This window comes from Chiloscyllium plagiosum, chromosome 33 (genome assembly GCF_004010195.1).
Source record: "Chiloscyllium plagiosum isolate BGI_BamShark_2017 chromosome 33, ASM401019v2, whole genome shotgun sequence".
Taxonomy (NCBI): domain Eukaryota; kingdom Metazoa; phylum Chordata; class Chondrichthyes; order Orectolobiformes; family Hemiscylliidae; genus Chiloscyllium; species Chiloscyllium plagiosum.
In genome coordinates this window covers 36,664,577-36,679,576 of record NC_057742.1, presented here as the reverse complement: position 1 = coordinate 36,679,576, position 15,000 = coordinate 36,664,577, and positions in this window count along the sequence as shown.

Below are 15,000 nucleotides of genomic sequence, written 5' to 3'. Positions count from 1 at the left end.
CGCCTGTCCATCCCTCTAACTAGAGAGTCTCCTATAACTAGCGCTCTCCTCCTCTCCCCCTTTCCCTTCTGAGTCTCAGAGACAGACCTTGCGCCACAGACCCGGGTCACTGCAGCTTACCCCTGCTACCCCAACAGTATCCAAAGCGGTATACATATTGTTGGGGGGAACGACCACAGGGGATCCCTGCACTGCCTGCTTCCTCCCCTTCCCACCTCTAACTGTTACCCAGCTACCTCTGTTCTCTGGCGTAACTATGTCCCTGTCGCTTCTATCTATCACCCTCTCAGCCTCTCGAATAATCCTCAGTTCATCCAACTCCAGTTCCAGTTCCCTAACTCGTTCTGTGAGGAGCAGGATCTGACTGCATTTCCTGCAGATGAAGTCGGCAGGAGTATCGGTGGTCACCCCTACCTCGAACATCCTGCAGGAGGAACATTCCACTGTCTGCGCTGCCATTACTCTACACCTCGTCTCCAAAACAAGAACACTGAGTAGCTTACCTGTGGACTTTAAAGTTAGGTTAGAGGAGGAGGATGGGAGGGAGGCCCTATTATGTAGGGCCTGGGGTCGAGAACACACCCACTCAAATATCAATGGATCTACTGTATTATCCAAGGGTTAGTTGAATTCTAAATGTATGCCTTTATGATTAGTGCTGGGATAACCTGTCACGCTATGATTTTATTTTATTCATATTTGAAATGCTATGAGCTGTGTTTGAAACATTTTTTCTTAGAATACATGCATGTTATTCATGTGGATTTTAATTTTCCTATGAACAACATGGGTAATGATGAGGAAATTGAGATTCTTCATGTTGAGAAATAAAAGTCTAATTTTCTCCTTCAGATTTCAACAGCTAGATCTCACTAGTACACAGTGAGATCTAATTTGCATACATCAATGTCTCAATTATCACTTAATCATGCCTCATTTCAATGTAGGTTGCTGTTCTCCCAGTTACAGATGAAAAACTAGATAGTATCACTTCTCAACCTGAAACTTAGAGCAGTTGCCTTTGGCTGCATCTCACTGCCGTCTTCTTTGGGCCCTTGCGTTAACCGTCATTTGGCCAACATTAAACTGCCCCAACCTTTCATCTATGGAAGTTGGCATTAGCAATGTACCAGTTTCATCAAATTTTCATGGCATATCTCAGGTTAATTTATATTAAAGTTCAGCATTTCACTCTGGCTTTTTGGAGCTTGCTGACACCTTATATAATAACGGTGCTGCCAGACTCTTTTGTGCACAGAGGCACAGTGTCATACATCAGAACAGGGTACATCTCAGGGCTCTCTGCTTGCTCTCTTAGCTCTCACTCACTTTGCATGACTTCACAGTATTGCTGCCTTGCTTTTTGGGCATTGCCACTTGTTCCAGAATTTAGAAGCTCACTAGTTCTGTATTGCCTTGCCTTTTAGCACAGATACAACGTTAGGCAGCTTGTCATGGTTATAAAACAAAGAACTGCAGATGCTGGAGATCTGAAACAAAAACAGGAATTGGTTCTGAAACTCAGCAGGTCTGACAGCATCTGTGGAGAGAAAGCAGAGCTAATGTTTCGAGTCCAGTGACTCTTCATCAGGACCCGGGTTCAGTTTGCCTGCACTGAATAGTCAAGGGGTGGACATTTTGCTGTTTGGCACCATGTTACATTAATGTCACGTATGGACCATATGTTTCTCAACCTCACATGAAGGATTTGCAGCAGAGGAAGTTCCAGAGGACGAGTTTACAAACGTCACTGCTATTCCCTTCAAATGAGCAAAGCTTAGTGCTGCCATTCAATGAGGATATTCTGGGACACTGTCTCAAAACTGAGACACCTGCTGGAGCAGGACTTGTGATCTGAAGGGGTAGATATTCATCCTATCCCATGGCCATCAAGGTGATAGCTACACTGAAGTTTAATGCAACTGGCTCTTTTTAAGAATCCACTGGAGACTCTACATGTATCTGGGATCTCTCATTCCTCAACTCAAGGCTGTTACCAGTGCAATTTGTACCAGATCACCCAATTTTATTTTCTTTCCCTCTGACAATATCAATGCTATAGACTTTGCCAAAACAAAACCCGAAACAACTATAGATGCTGTAAATCTGAAACAAAATCAGAAGTTGCAGGTCTGGCAGATACCCGTGAAGAGAAATCCGCGTTAAAGTTTCGGGTCTGGTCACCCTTCCTCAGAACTGATGGTAAGTCAGAAAATGTTGGTTTATATGAAGAAGATAGGGTGGGAGGAAAGGGTAAGGAGTGAATGATAGGTGAGGATAGAGCCCAAAGAGACAGAGGAACAATTGGACAGACAGAGGAGTGGATAACGATCTGGCTAAGAGGATGAATAGCTATTAGTGGATAACAATAGGTAGTGTGTAATGGCAGACTATGTGATAACTGGTGTATAGGGGGCTAGAACGTGGGACAGTTCAAGCCCTAAAATTATTGAACTCAATATTGAGGGTGGTTCTCAAGCAGAAAATGAGGCGTTGTTCTTCCAGCTTGTGCAGAGCTTCGCAGGAACACTGCAGCAAGCCTGACACAGAGACGTTGGCCAGGGTACAGCGTGGTGTGTTAAAGTGACAGGCAACTGGAGCTCAATGTCTTTTTTGTGGGCAGGATGAAAATGATCTGCAAAGTGGTTACCCAATCCACACTTCAATTCCCCATTGTAGAGGAGACCACATTGTGAACAGTGAATGTAGTAGACTAGATTGTGCGAAGTGCAGGTAAAGTGCTGCGTTACCTGGAAGGTATGTTTGCGCTCTTGGATAGTGAAGAAGGAAGAGGGTAAATGGGCAGGTGTTACACCTTTGACGGTTGCAAGGGTAGATGCCTTGGGGTTGTTGAGAGTGAAGGAAGAGTGGACTAGGGTGTCCTGGAGGGAACGGTTCCTGCGGAAAGGAGGGGAGTGGAATATGTTGGTGGCAGCTCACTGGTGGTGGAAATGGGTGTTGCTGATCTTTTGGATGTGGATGCTGGTGCAATAGTAAGTAAGGACAAAGGGAACTCTATTGCTGTTGTGGGAGGATAGAGAGGGGGTGTGGAAGGAATTGCGGGAGATGGGTCGAACCCAGTTGAGGCCCCTGTCAACAATGGTGCTGGGGAATCCTCAGTTGAGGAAGAAGTTTCTAAGTTGGCCTCATCGGAACATATGCAACTGAAATGGAGTAGCTGGGAGAATGGAATGGAAGCAAGAGTGTGGGGATGTATAGTCCAGGTAACCTTGGGCATTAGTTTGTTTATAGTGGATATTAGTGGCCAATCTATTCTCAGAAATGGAAACAGAGGTGTTGAGAAAGGGAAGGGAGGAGTCAGATAGATTAGGTGAAAGGAGGGCGGAGTGGAAATTGGAAGCAAAATCGATGAACTTTTCCAACACTGGATGAGAGAGGGAAGCAGAACTGATAAAATTGCTGATATATCATATAAAACGTTTTGGGTGGGGTCTGGAATAGAACTGAAACAAAGAATTTCCACATACCCTACAAAGACACAGGCATAACTGGGGCCCATGGCTGGTACCCATGCCCACGCTTCTTACCTGAAGAAAGTGAGAGAAGTTAAAAGAGAATTTGTTGAGGGTCAGGACGAGCTTGCCCAAGCAGAGGAGGGTAGTAGTGGGTGGAGACAGTTCAGGCTTTTGCTCCAGGGAGAAGTGGAGAGTCCTGAGACCATCCTGGTGGGGGATGGATGTGTAGTGGGATTGCATGTCCAAGGTAAAATCCATTTGTGGATTTTTGGAAGGAGGTCGAAGTGAGCTGTGCAGGGCTGAGGGACTATCAGCTTTGGAGGCAGTGGGGGGAAGATCACCTGATGAAATGAAGTCAGTGATCGTAGTTGATACAATGGCATGGTGTGCCATGGTGGGTCAAAGTTCAGGGAAAGATAGGAAGAGGTATCTGGCAGCTGGTGCTCAGCTTCTGTAATGTAGAGGTCAGTATGCCAGACTGCAACAGCATCAACCTTATCAGCAGGCTTAATAACAAAGTCAAGGTTGGATCTAAGTGCATGGAATGCAGTCAGTTCCAAGGGAGGTGGGTTGGATTGGGTGAGGGGCGTAGTGGATTTGAGGCAACCAACGTCATATCAAAGGCCAGAGGAAAGTGTCAAGGTGGAAAAAGAGTGTTGGAGGTGGGAGAAGGGGTCTGTGGGACAGGAAGAGGACTCTCGTTCAAAGAAATACGCATTGATTTCCCTTCCTCAACATCTCTGTTTCCATTTCTGGGGAAAAACTGGCCACTAATATCCACTCTCACAGTTACCTGGACTATACATACTTGCACCCTTGCTTCCTGTAAAGATTCCATTCCATTCTCCCAGTTCCTCTACCTCTGTTGCATATCTTCCAAGGAGGACAACTTTGACAAGGGAGCCTCGGAAATGTCCACCTTCATCCTCAACTGAGGATTTCCCAGCATCATTGTCGACAGAGCCCTCAACAGGGTCCAACCCATCTCCCACACTTCCACCCTCATCCCTCTCTTCCCTCCTGTAACATTAATACGATTCCTCTTGTTCTTACTTACCATCCCACCAGCATCCATATCCAGAAAGTCATCAGCCGCCATTTCCACCACCTTCAGCGAGATGCCAGAAACTGACACATATATTCCCCTCCCCTCCCTTTTCCGCCTTCTGCCGGGATCATTCCCTATTGGACACCCTGGTCCATTCTTCCTTCACTCCCAACAGACTTGCAATCGCCAAAAGTGTAACACCTGCCCATTTATCTCCTCCCTCCTAGGCATCCATGGGCCCAAACCGTACCTTCCAGATGAAGCAGCACTTTATCTGCACTTCATACAATCTAGTCTACTGCATTTGCTGCTCACAATGTGGTCTCACTACATTGGGAAAAGCGTAGACTGGGCAACCACTTCTCAAAACATCTACATTCTGTCCTTAAAAAAAAGAACTTCCAGTTGCCTGCCACTTTAGCATCCCACCCTGTACCCTGGCCAACATCCCTGTCTCTGGCTTGCTGCATTCTTCCTGCGAAGCTCTGCACAAGCTGGAATAACAGCACCTCATGTTCCTCTTGAGAAACCTGCAGCCTCCGGACTCATTGTCGTGTTCAATCATTTTAGGGCCTGAACTATCCTATGTCCTAGCCCCCTATTCCACACATCAGGCCTTGATATCACAAAGTCTGCCATTACTCACTACCTATTGTTAGTCAGGTGTCTGTTGCGTTCCTCCTCATCTGAACAGATCCGGTGTATGTGCAGGGCTTGTCTATAGGGGATGGCTGTTTTAATACGTTTAGGGTGAAAGCTAGAGAAGTGCAGCATCGTGAGGTTATCCGTGGGTTTGTGGTAGAGTGAGGTGCCTGTCCTTGATGGAGATGTAATCTAGGTTTGTTCAATATATTGTGTTAGTTGCAGGCACGACACTGTGATCTTTTGCTATAAATTCTGTGCCTTATGATCCTGCTCCACAGCTACCTCATGAAGGAGAAGCGCTTTGAAAGCTAGTACTTGCAAATAAACCTGTTGGACTGTAAGCTGGTGTTGTGCGATTTTTAACTTTGTAGTAGTGAAAGTGGTGGACCATGAACCTTTGTGGGAGTTGGATAGAGACTTACAGCGAGCGTGAGGTAGTGCAGAGAAGATCTGTCTGAGGGCTGTGGAGTCTCAGTCTTTGAGCATAATTAATGTAAAGATCGTTAGCTTTCTGATTTCCAGTCATGTACAAGGTTATGGGAATTCGGCAAGTTAAAAGCATTGAAGTGTTCAATCGGCCGTGATCATTTTGAATAGTGGGCGAGGCTTGATGGGCTGAACAGTCTATTCCTGTTCCTGGATGGTGGCACTTACCCTTGCTGAGTCAGACATTCATAAATGTAGTTGCGGAACTGCTGCAAATTCCTGTGGATTATGGACTCTGCACCGACTCGATGGCTACTTCAGATCAGGCTGGCAGTATTAGCAGCCGTAGTCTCCTCTGGCAGTCCTGAGGACAGAAGATGGCCCTCCTCTCCATTACTCTGTCCTCCAGGTCCCTATCGGTGAAGCAACATGTTCCTCCAAGTAATGATGACTGCAAATGTAGAGCAACACACTGTGGGCAGTTGCTGGCTTCACAGTTTAAATGGGAGTTTAAATATGACACCGGAAACTGGTAAACACTTCCATCTCATATTGAGTTTAAGTTTGCGCAAGAGTATGATTGTGGAGTTGAATGTGTAGTAAATGAGGTGAGCAGTGGTGAATTGCATGAGAAAAGTTGCAGGCCTCACGAAAGGAACCCTGCCTGAAACTCTCTGAAATCACCACATAGTCAAAATATGGGAAGATACTTCCTAATGTTTTTAATTTTTTTTTCCAATAAATGCAATGAAAACATGAATTTTGAATTCTTATTTCTACCAGTCATATTGCAAAATGTCTTGTGATTGAGAATGCTGTATACGTGTGTATGAACTTCACTGTGATGGACTGCAGCAGTTGAAGAAGACAGCTCACCACCACCTTCTCAAGGGCACTAAAGACAGGCAATAAATGCTGGCCTAGTCAGAGATGCCTACACTCCATTAATTTATTAAAATAAAACAAATAGTCCAACATTGGTATACTTCAAAATGCATGTCTAAATATGTATTTTTCTCAAAGTAAGTCCTTTGAACTAATTACACAACTTCAACAACTGTTTGAGATGAAAATAAACTCACTTTTATGGAACATTTGCCATAATTACATCTGGCTTTTTTTTTGAACATCATCCAAAAATCACAATCAGTAGCCTTCTGATTTTCATCACAGTTTTGGTGTTAACTGATATTTCAGATGTTTGGCATTGCTTCTGTATTCAAGGAATCACCTGCTTTGTCAGAAGTTGGTTCTTCCGAAAGAGTTTGAACCATGGCCTAAACCTGTGACCAAGTGGGTCTTGCCTTTTGTTTTGGTAATTACTTTCTGGGATCTATTTTAGTTTGCCATCAATTCCAACAAAGTAGTTCTACTACATTTCCTATGTATCACTATGATTATCAAGGGAAGGCACAGAACATTACATGCTCATTTTGACTGAACTTGTGTTCGTTGTTTCTTGGGTAATTCTGACATTTTGACTGAACTGTTTGTGTCCAACTTTTATAGACAAGTGACTAGAAACAAAGTTCGTAACAGCCTCATCATCAAAGGTTTAATGGGTGTATACCAGGGCAACTGGTTAATTGAGGAGAAAGTGAGGACTGCAGATGCTGGAGATCAGAGCTGAAAATGTGTTGCTGGAAAAGCGCAGCAGGTCAGGCAGCATTCAGGGAACAGGAGAATCGACGTTTCGGGCATAAGCCCTTCTTCAGGAATGATTCCTGGAGAAGGGCTTATGCCCGAAACGTCGATTCTCCTGTTCCCTGGATGCTGCCTGACCTGCTGCGCTTTTCCAGCAACACATTTTCAGCAACTGGTTAATTCTCTCCCAAAAGCTCTCAAAAGCCCTGGAAAAATTCAACCATGGGGACAGCGAGTCAGAGAAAAATTGCCTCAGTTTTTAAATGTAGTGCATCGATGAGGAGCTGCTCCTCCAATTACAGACTATTTCCCTCCCACTTGAGCTGTTTGTAAGCTCATTCGTGAGTATTGTTGGGAGGGGTAGAGGTGGCTACAAGCATGGTGGGGAAAAGAGAAGGCTGCAAAGGTGTTGGGGAGATAGAGACTCCAAGATGGTTGGAGATGGTATGGGGGCTACAAAGGAGGGAGATTAGTTTTAAACCTGTCAGTAACTAAATACACAATTAATTGGGAGCCAGAAAACTTGAAATCACTGATTCCTAGTATAAGGTTAAGAAATCCTGATGAAGGGCTTATACCCGAAATTCTGCTCCTCGGATGCTGCCTGACCTGCTGTGCTTTTCCAGCACCAGACTCTCGACTCTGAATGCCATAATAGTCAACACTATGTATCAGTTATTAAATATAAATCTGAGATTGAGATCAGAGATGCAGTAAAAGGATCCAACTTCCCAGGCTAAGGTGGTCCAGCTTTTGGTTTATGCATTGGAAATGCATTAGCTGTGATCTCACCTATTGGTGGAAAGTATGTTTAAGGTGAAGCTTTCAGTGTGTAGAAATGTGCATCAATTTTTCTTAAAAAAAAACTTGTTCTGGACACATCTGAATTGTACCAATTTAAGTACTGTGATGCCTAGAAAATTAATGTTTTTTTTAATGGATTGTAAATTAAATTTAATGGAAGGCTAATAACTATTGAGCACAATGATGAATTCTTCCAAATCTGCTTGTGTGAGTCCAAACACAAATGCAGGAATAATTGTCACTACATGACTATATCACCTAATTAATGAGCCACTGAAAATGAGAAAAAAGAGCCCCTGAAACCCAATAAGTAGCCTCCAAAAATCAAATAACAGCTCTTGAGTAAATCTCAAGAACAGCTCTCAAAAAACATAATTATTTTGACTCGGGGATATGGAATAGTGCAGTGCGCAATTGTTCCATATTTTAAGAGGCAATCACCCAAAAGTTGTTTTGCCTCCAAGTTTTGAGCAACCATGAAATGAGTTTTGTTTTTAAGCTATCCTCAGTGATCCTTCAGCTGCTGGGTGAGAAGGGATGCATAAGGGTTTGATAGTTTGATGTAGTTTTGGCATTTTGGAATAGATCAGAATAAAATTGAGGGCCATGTTGGGACAAGCTCCTCAGACAATCCATGACAGGTCGAGATGGTCAAGAAAGTAAGAGCCAAGGGATCCAAGGCAGTGCACCTCATTGGATCTCAAATTGGCTGAGAGCCGGGAGGCAAAGGGAATAGTTGAGGGGTGTTTCTATATATCAGTCTTTTTGTAGTGGGTGCTGCAATGATTGGTGCTAGGGCTCTTACAGTCTGAGGAGTACATTAATAACTTGGACTTAAATGTAGGGGATATGATCAAGTAGATGTCACAAAAGGTAAATAAGTGAGGAGGATAGCTATAAACTGCAGGAAGATTACTACAGACTGGTCACATGGGCAGAGCAGCAGCAAATAGAATTCAACCCAGAAATCAGGAGGTAATGTATGTGGCAAAGGCTAACAAGGCAAGGGATTACAGTACACAATGGATGGTTGCACTATAGAAAACACTGAAAGTCAGAGGGACCTTGGCATGCACATCCAGAGAAGGTAGCAGGGCAGGTAGATGAGGTTAAGAAGGTACATGGGATACTTGCCTTCATTAACCAAAGTGTAAAATACAAGAGCAATGAGATTATGTTGGAATTAAATAAATGCTGGTTCAGCCACAACTGTAGCTGGAGTATTGTGTGCAGTGGTCTACCTACAGCACATGGACTGCAGCAGTTTTAGAAGGAGGTTCACCACCAGGAATGGGCAATAAATGCTGTCCCAGCCAACAATGCCCATGCTGCACAAGTGAATAAAAAAAAAGTTCAGGTCACCACATGTGATTCCACTGTGCACAGTGCACAGATTGACCAGGGTGCTGCCTAATCCAGAGGGGCTAAGCTGCGAGAAAAGATTGGATAGGTAGGGATTGCTTTCCTTGGAGCAGTGAAGGCTGTGAGGAGACCTGACAGGGACCTCTAAGATTATGAGAGGAATAGATAGGGTGAATAGGAAGGCATTTTTCTTATTAATACAAGGTCAATAACCAGGGCAAAGGAGTTTAAGGTAAATGATAGAAGCTAAGAGGAAAGTTGAGGAGATAAGCCTTTTCTTTCCCAGGAGAAGGTGGAAATATGGAACTCACTGCCTTAAAGGGTGATTGTATTAGAAATTTTTGTAACAGTTCAGCAGTATTTAGATATTCACTTGCATTGCCATCACTTTCAGGGCTATAGGCCACAAGTTGGATCATGTTATGAGTTAATCAGATCTTTGTTGATTGTGCAGAGACAGTGGGCTGAACGCTGTCCTTCTGGGCTATAAATGTCTTTGAATGCATAAAATAGACTAATGCATCCATGATTCATTCTGTATTGGCATTTTGACCCATATGATTTAATTTGATTCACTTCAAGCAACTATTGATGAGTACCAGGCAATTGTCAATGCTCTCCTCATAGAAGTTCACAAGAACTGCACAAAATAGCTGAAATAAAAACTGAAAATGCTGAAGAAATTCAACAGGTCTAGCAGCATCTGCAGGGAGAGAAACAGAGTTAACATTTAGAGATCGGCATGACTTCTTTGGAATCTAAAGAAACATTAATTTTGCTTGTTAATACCTGCTGTGCTTGTTTTTGTTTCAGATTTGCAACATCCATGGGAGTTTGCTTTTATTAAAGTATCTGAGCTGTCAGACAGTTTTGTTTGGTGGTATTTTTCCACAGTTTGTATATTTGTGTTCTATATATTTGCTCACCAGTAATTCAAGGTAATTGTCTAGAGCAGACTAATAATCAAAGCCTCTGCATACCGACTATTCCTATGTGTTTACTGTGGAGTTCTGCCATGAACCTCTCATAGAACCAGGTACCATTGCTCTGTGACCTAAACTGATACAACCCTGTCCAAATGATAATTGTGACTGCTGTGGAATGCTTTCAGTTCTTTGTCTGTGCCCTGGTCAAATTACGTCCAACCATTCAAAGTCCATTCACAGTTTCTTTACCACAGTGAGTAAGTTCCAGGGGACATTTCAGTTGCTGCGATTGGCAAGTTTTGTCCACCATGAGTATATTATAGAGATTGTGCCTAGATCTGAGCCCATGTGCAGCAAATGTGATAGTGCAGTAGTGACAGTGTGTTTTTTCAAATTGTCTCACTCAATATTGTTGTTATGCTGTGCAAGAGGTAGAATCCAAAAGTGCATCCTAGACACTAGTATTGCCTGTATTAGAGACTTTGATCCTGGAATAGTTACTAGCAGTTATGAATTCAGAATACTGATCCCTCTGGGGAGTGCAGTCAGAGTCAAGCATCTGGCCCCTGGCTGGCTCAGGTGTGTGGGGTAGGTGGGGCAATGGTCTTGAAGTAGACTGGAAGAACAATGAAATAATTGAAGGATTATTCAATGAGGCTTTATGGGTGGAGCTAAGAAATAAGAAGGGGATGGTGACATTATTGGGATTGTACTATAGGCCCCCAAATAGTCAATGGGAATTAGAGGAAGAATTATGCAGGGAGACTTGCAGGAACAATAATGTTATCATAGCAGGGGATTTTAATTTTCCTAACATAGACTGGGACTGCCAGAGCGTTAACGGCTTAGATGGGGTGGAATTTGTTAAGTGCGTTCAGGAAAGTTTCCTCAAGCAGTATATAGAGGGTCCTACTCGGGAAGGGGCAGGATAGGTGATATAGGGCAGGATAGGTGATCGAGGTGACAGTGGGGGAGCAATTTGGGACCAGTGACCATAGTTCTATTAATTTTAAAATAGTTATGGAGAGGGACAAAACTAGTCCATATGTTCTGAATTGGGGCAAGGTGAATTTTGATGGAATTAGACAGGAGCTAGCAGGGGTTGATCGCAGTAGATTGTTTGGAGGCAAAGGGACCTCTGGCAAGTGGAGGGCCTTTAAAAGTGAGATAGCTAGAGTTCAAGGTCTATATGTTCATGGCTCCCTGCCTCCAATCCTGATGAAAGGCTTTTGCCCAAAACGTCGATTTTCCTGCTCCTCGGATGCTGCCTGATCTGCTGTGCTTTTCCAGCACCACACTAATCTAAACTCTGGGTTCCAGCATCTGCAGTCCTCCCTTTTGCCTTCAAGGTCGATATGTTCCTATGAGGGTGAAGGGCAAGGTTGACAGGAATAGGGAACCCTGGATGACAAAAGATATTGAGACATTGACCAGAAAAAAGATGTGGCTCAGGTGCAGACAGCTGAGATCAATGGAATCCCTGGAGGTATATAGGGGATACAGGAATTTACTGAAGAAGGAAATCAGGAGGCAAAAAGGGGGCACAAGATAGCTTTGGCTGAGAAGATTAGGTGAATCCAAAGAGGTGTTTTAAGTATACTAAAGGAAAAAGAATAACTAGAGAGAGAATTGGGCCCCTCAAGGACGAAAGTGAACATGTATGTGTAGAACCGCAGGAAATGGGCAAGGTTCTCAATGAATACTTCTCCTCTGTGTTTACTGTGGAGAAAGACATGAAAACTGGAGAACCTGGGGAAGTTAATGGTGATATCTTGGGGACAGTCTATATCACAGTAGAGGAGGTGTTCGATGTATTAGAATGTATGAAAGTGTATAAATTTCCTGGTCCTGACCAGATATATCCAAGAACACTGCAAGAGGCTAGAAAAGAAATTGCAGGGGGCCTGGCTGATATTTTTGTATCATCGTTAGCCACGGGTGACATCTCGGAAGACTGGAGGGTACAAATGTTATGCCGTTATTCTAGAAGGGCAGCGAAGAGGGTTACCTTAGATTACAACAGGATCTGGACCAGATGGGCCAATGGGCTGAGAAGTGGCAGATGGAGTTTAATACAGATAAATACGAGGTGCATTTTGGGAAAGCAAATCTTAGCAGGACTTATACACTTAATGGTAAGGTCCTAGGGAATGTTGCTGAACAAAGAGACCTTGGAGTGCAGGTTCATAACTCCTTGAAAGGGAGTCACAGGTAGATAGTATAGTGAAAAAGGCGGTTGGTATGCTTTCCTTTATTGGTCAGAATATTGAGTACAGGAGTTGGGAGGTCATGTTGCGACTGTACAGGACATTGGTTAGGTCACTGTTGGAATATTGCGTGCAATTCTGGTCTCCTTCCTATCGGAAAAATGTTGTGAAACTTGAAAGGGTTCAGAAAAGATTTACAAGAATGTTGCCAGGGTTGGAGCATCTGAGCTACAGGGAGAGGCTGAACAGGCTGGGGCTGTTTTCCCTGGAGCGTTGGAGGCTAAGGGGTGACCTTATAGAGGTTTACAAAATTATGAGGGGCATGGATAGGATAAATAGACAAAGTCTTTTCCCTGGGGTCGGGGAGTCCAGAACTAGAGGGCATAGGTTTAGGGTGAGAGGGAAAAGATATAAAAGAGACTTAAGATTAGATTTAGATTACTTACAGTGTGGAATCAAGCCCTTCGGCCCAACAAGTCCACACCGACCCGACGAAGCTCACCCACCCAGACCCATTCCCCTACGTTTACCCCTGCAACTAACACGACAGGCAATTTAGCATGGCCAATTCACCTAACCTGCACATTTTTGGACTGTGGGAGGAAACCGGAGCACCCGGAGGAAACCCACGCAGACATGGGGAGAATGTGCAAACTCCACACAGTCAGTCGCCTGAGGCAGGAATTGAACCCGGGTCTCTGGCGCTGTGAGGCAGCAGTGCTAACCACTGTGCCACCATGCCGCCCACAAAGTGGCAACTTTTCACGTAGAGGGTGGTACGTGTATGGAATGAGCTGCCAGAGGATGTGGTGGAGGCTGGTACAATTGCAACATTTAAGAGGATATTGGATGGGTATATGAATAGGAAGGGTTTGGAGGGATTTGGGCCAGGTACTGGCAGGTGAGACAAGATTGGGTTGGGATATCTGGTCGGCATGGACGGATTGGACTGAAGGGTCTGTTTCCATGCTGTACATCTCTATGACTCTAAGGGCTGTAAAGAAAAGCTTGGGAACTACAGACCAGTAAGCTTAACATCTGTGGTGGGTATGTTACTTGAGAGGGTTCTGAGAGATTAGATATATATGTATTTGGAAAGACAGGAGATTAGGAGCAGTCAGCATGGCTTTGTGTGTGGGAGATCATGCCTCACAAATTTGTTCTTTGATGAAGTGTCCAGGAAGTTTGACGAGGGCAGGGCAGTAGATGTAGTCTACATGGATTTCAGTGAGGCCTTTGATAAGGTTCCACATGGTAGGCTGCTCCAAAAGGTTAGATTGTATGGGATCCAGGAAGAGCTGGCAAATTGGATTCAAAATTGGCTTGATGGTAGGAAGCAGAGGGTAATAGTCGAAGGATGCTTGTCGAACTGTAGGCCTGTGATGAGTGGAGTACCTCAGGGGTCAGTGTTGGGCCCATTACTGTTTGTTATCTGTATCAATGATTTAGATGAGAATGTACAAGACATGATTAGTAAGTTTGCTGAGGACCCTAAAATAGGCAGTATCATGGACAGTGAGGAAGGTTATCAGAAATTGCAGCAGGACCATGATCAGCTGGGGAAGTGAGCCAAGAAATGGCAAATGGAGTTTAATATACATAAATGTGAGGTCTTGCATTTTGAAGCGTCAAATCAAGGCAGGGGTTTCATGGTGAATGGACTGTAGTGAAACAGAGGGATCTCTTCACAGTTCTCTGAAAGTAGAGTACAAGTATACAGGGCAGTGAAGAAGGCTTTTGGCACACTGGCCTTCATCAGTGAGTATAGAAGTTGCAAAGTTATGTTGCAGTTGTACAGGGCATTGGTGAGGCCGCACTTGGAGTATTGTGTTCAGTTTTGGTCACCTTGCTGTAGGACGGATGTTATTAAAATGGAAAGAGTGTAGAAGAAACTTACAAGGATGTTGCCTGGACTCAAGTGTCTGAGTTATAGGGAGAGGTTAGACAAGCTAGGACTTCTTTCTTAAGAGCATAGGAGATGGAGGGGGGATCATATCGAAGATCATGAGAGGCATGGATAGGGTGAATGCACTCAGCCTTTTTCCCAGGGTTTGGGAATCAAGGTCTAGAGGGCATCGATTTAAAGTTAGAGGGTAAAGAATAAAAGGGAACCGGAGGGGCAACCTTTTTACACAGAGGGTCATACACATATGGAATGAGCTGCCAGCGAAAATGATTGAGGTGGGTTCATTTACAACATTTAAAAGGCATTTGGACAAATACACGGATAGGAAAGGTTTAGAAGGATATGGGCCAAGTGCAGGGAAATGGGATTAGCGTGGATGGACATTTTGGTCAGCATGGACTAGTTTGGGTCAAAGGGCCTGTCTCTGTGCTGTAGGACTCTATGATTCTCTGTGACTAACCTCTCCAAGCATTTCAAAATGATGGATGTCAGAGCCACTGGGCAGTAGTCATTAAGGTATGTTGCCTGTTTTTCCTTTGGCACCGGGATGATAGTG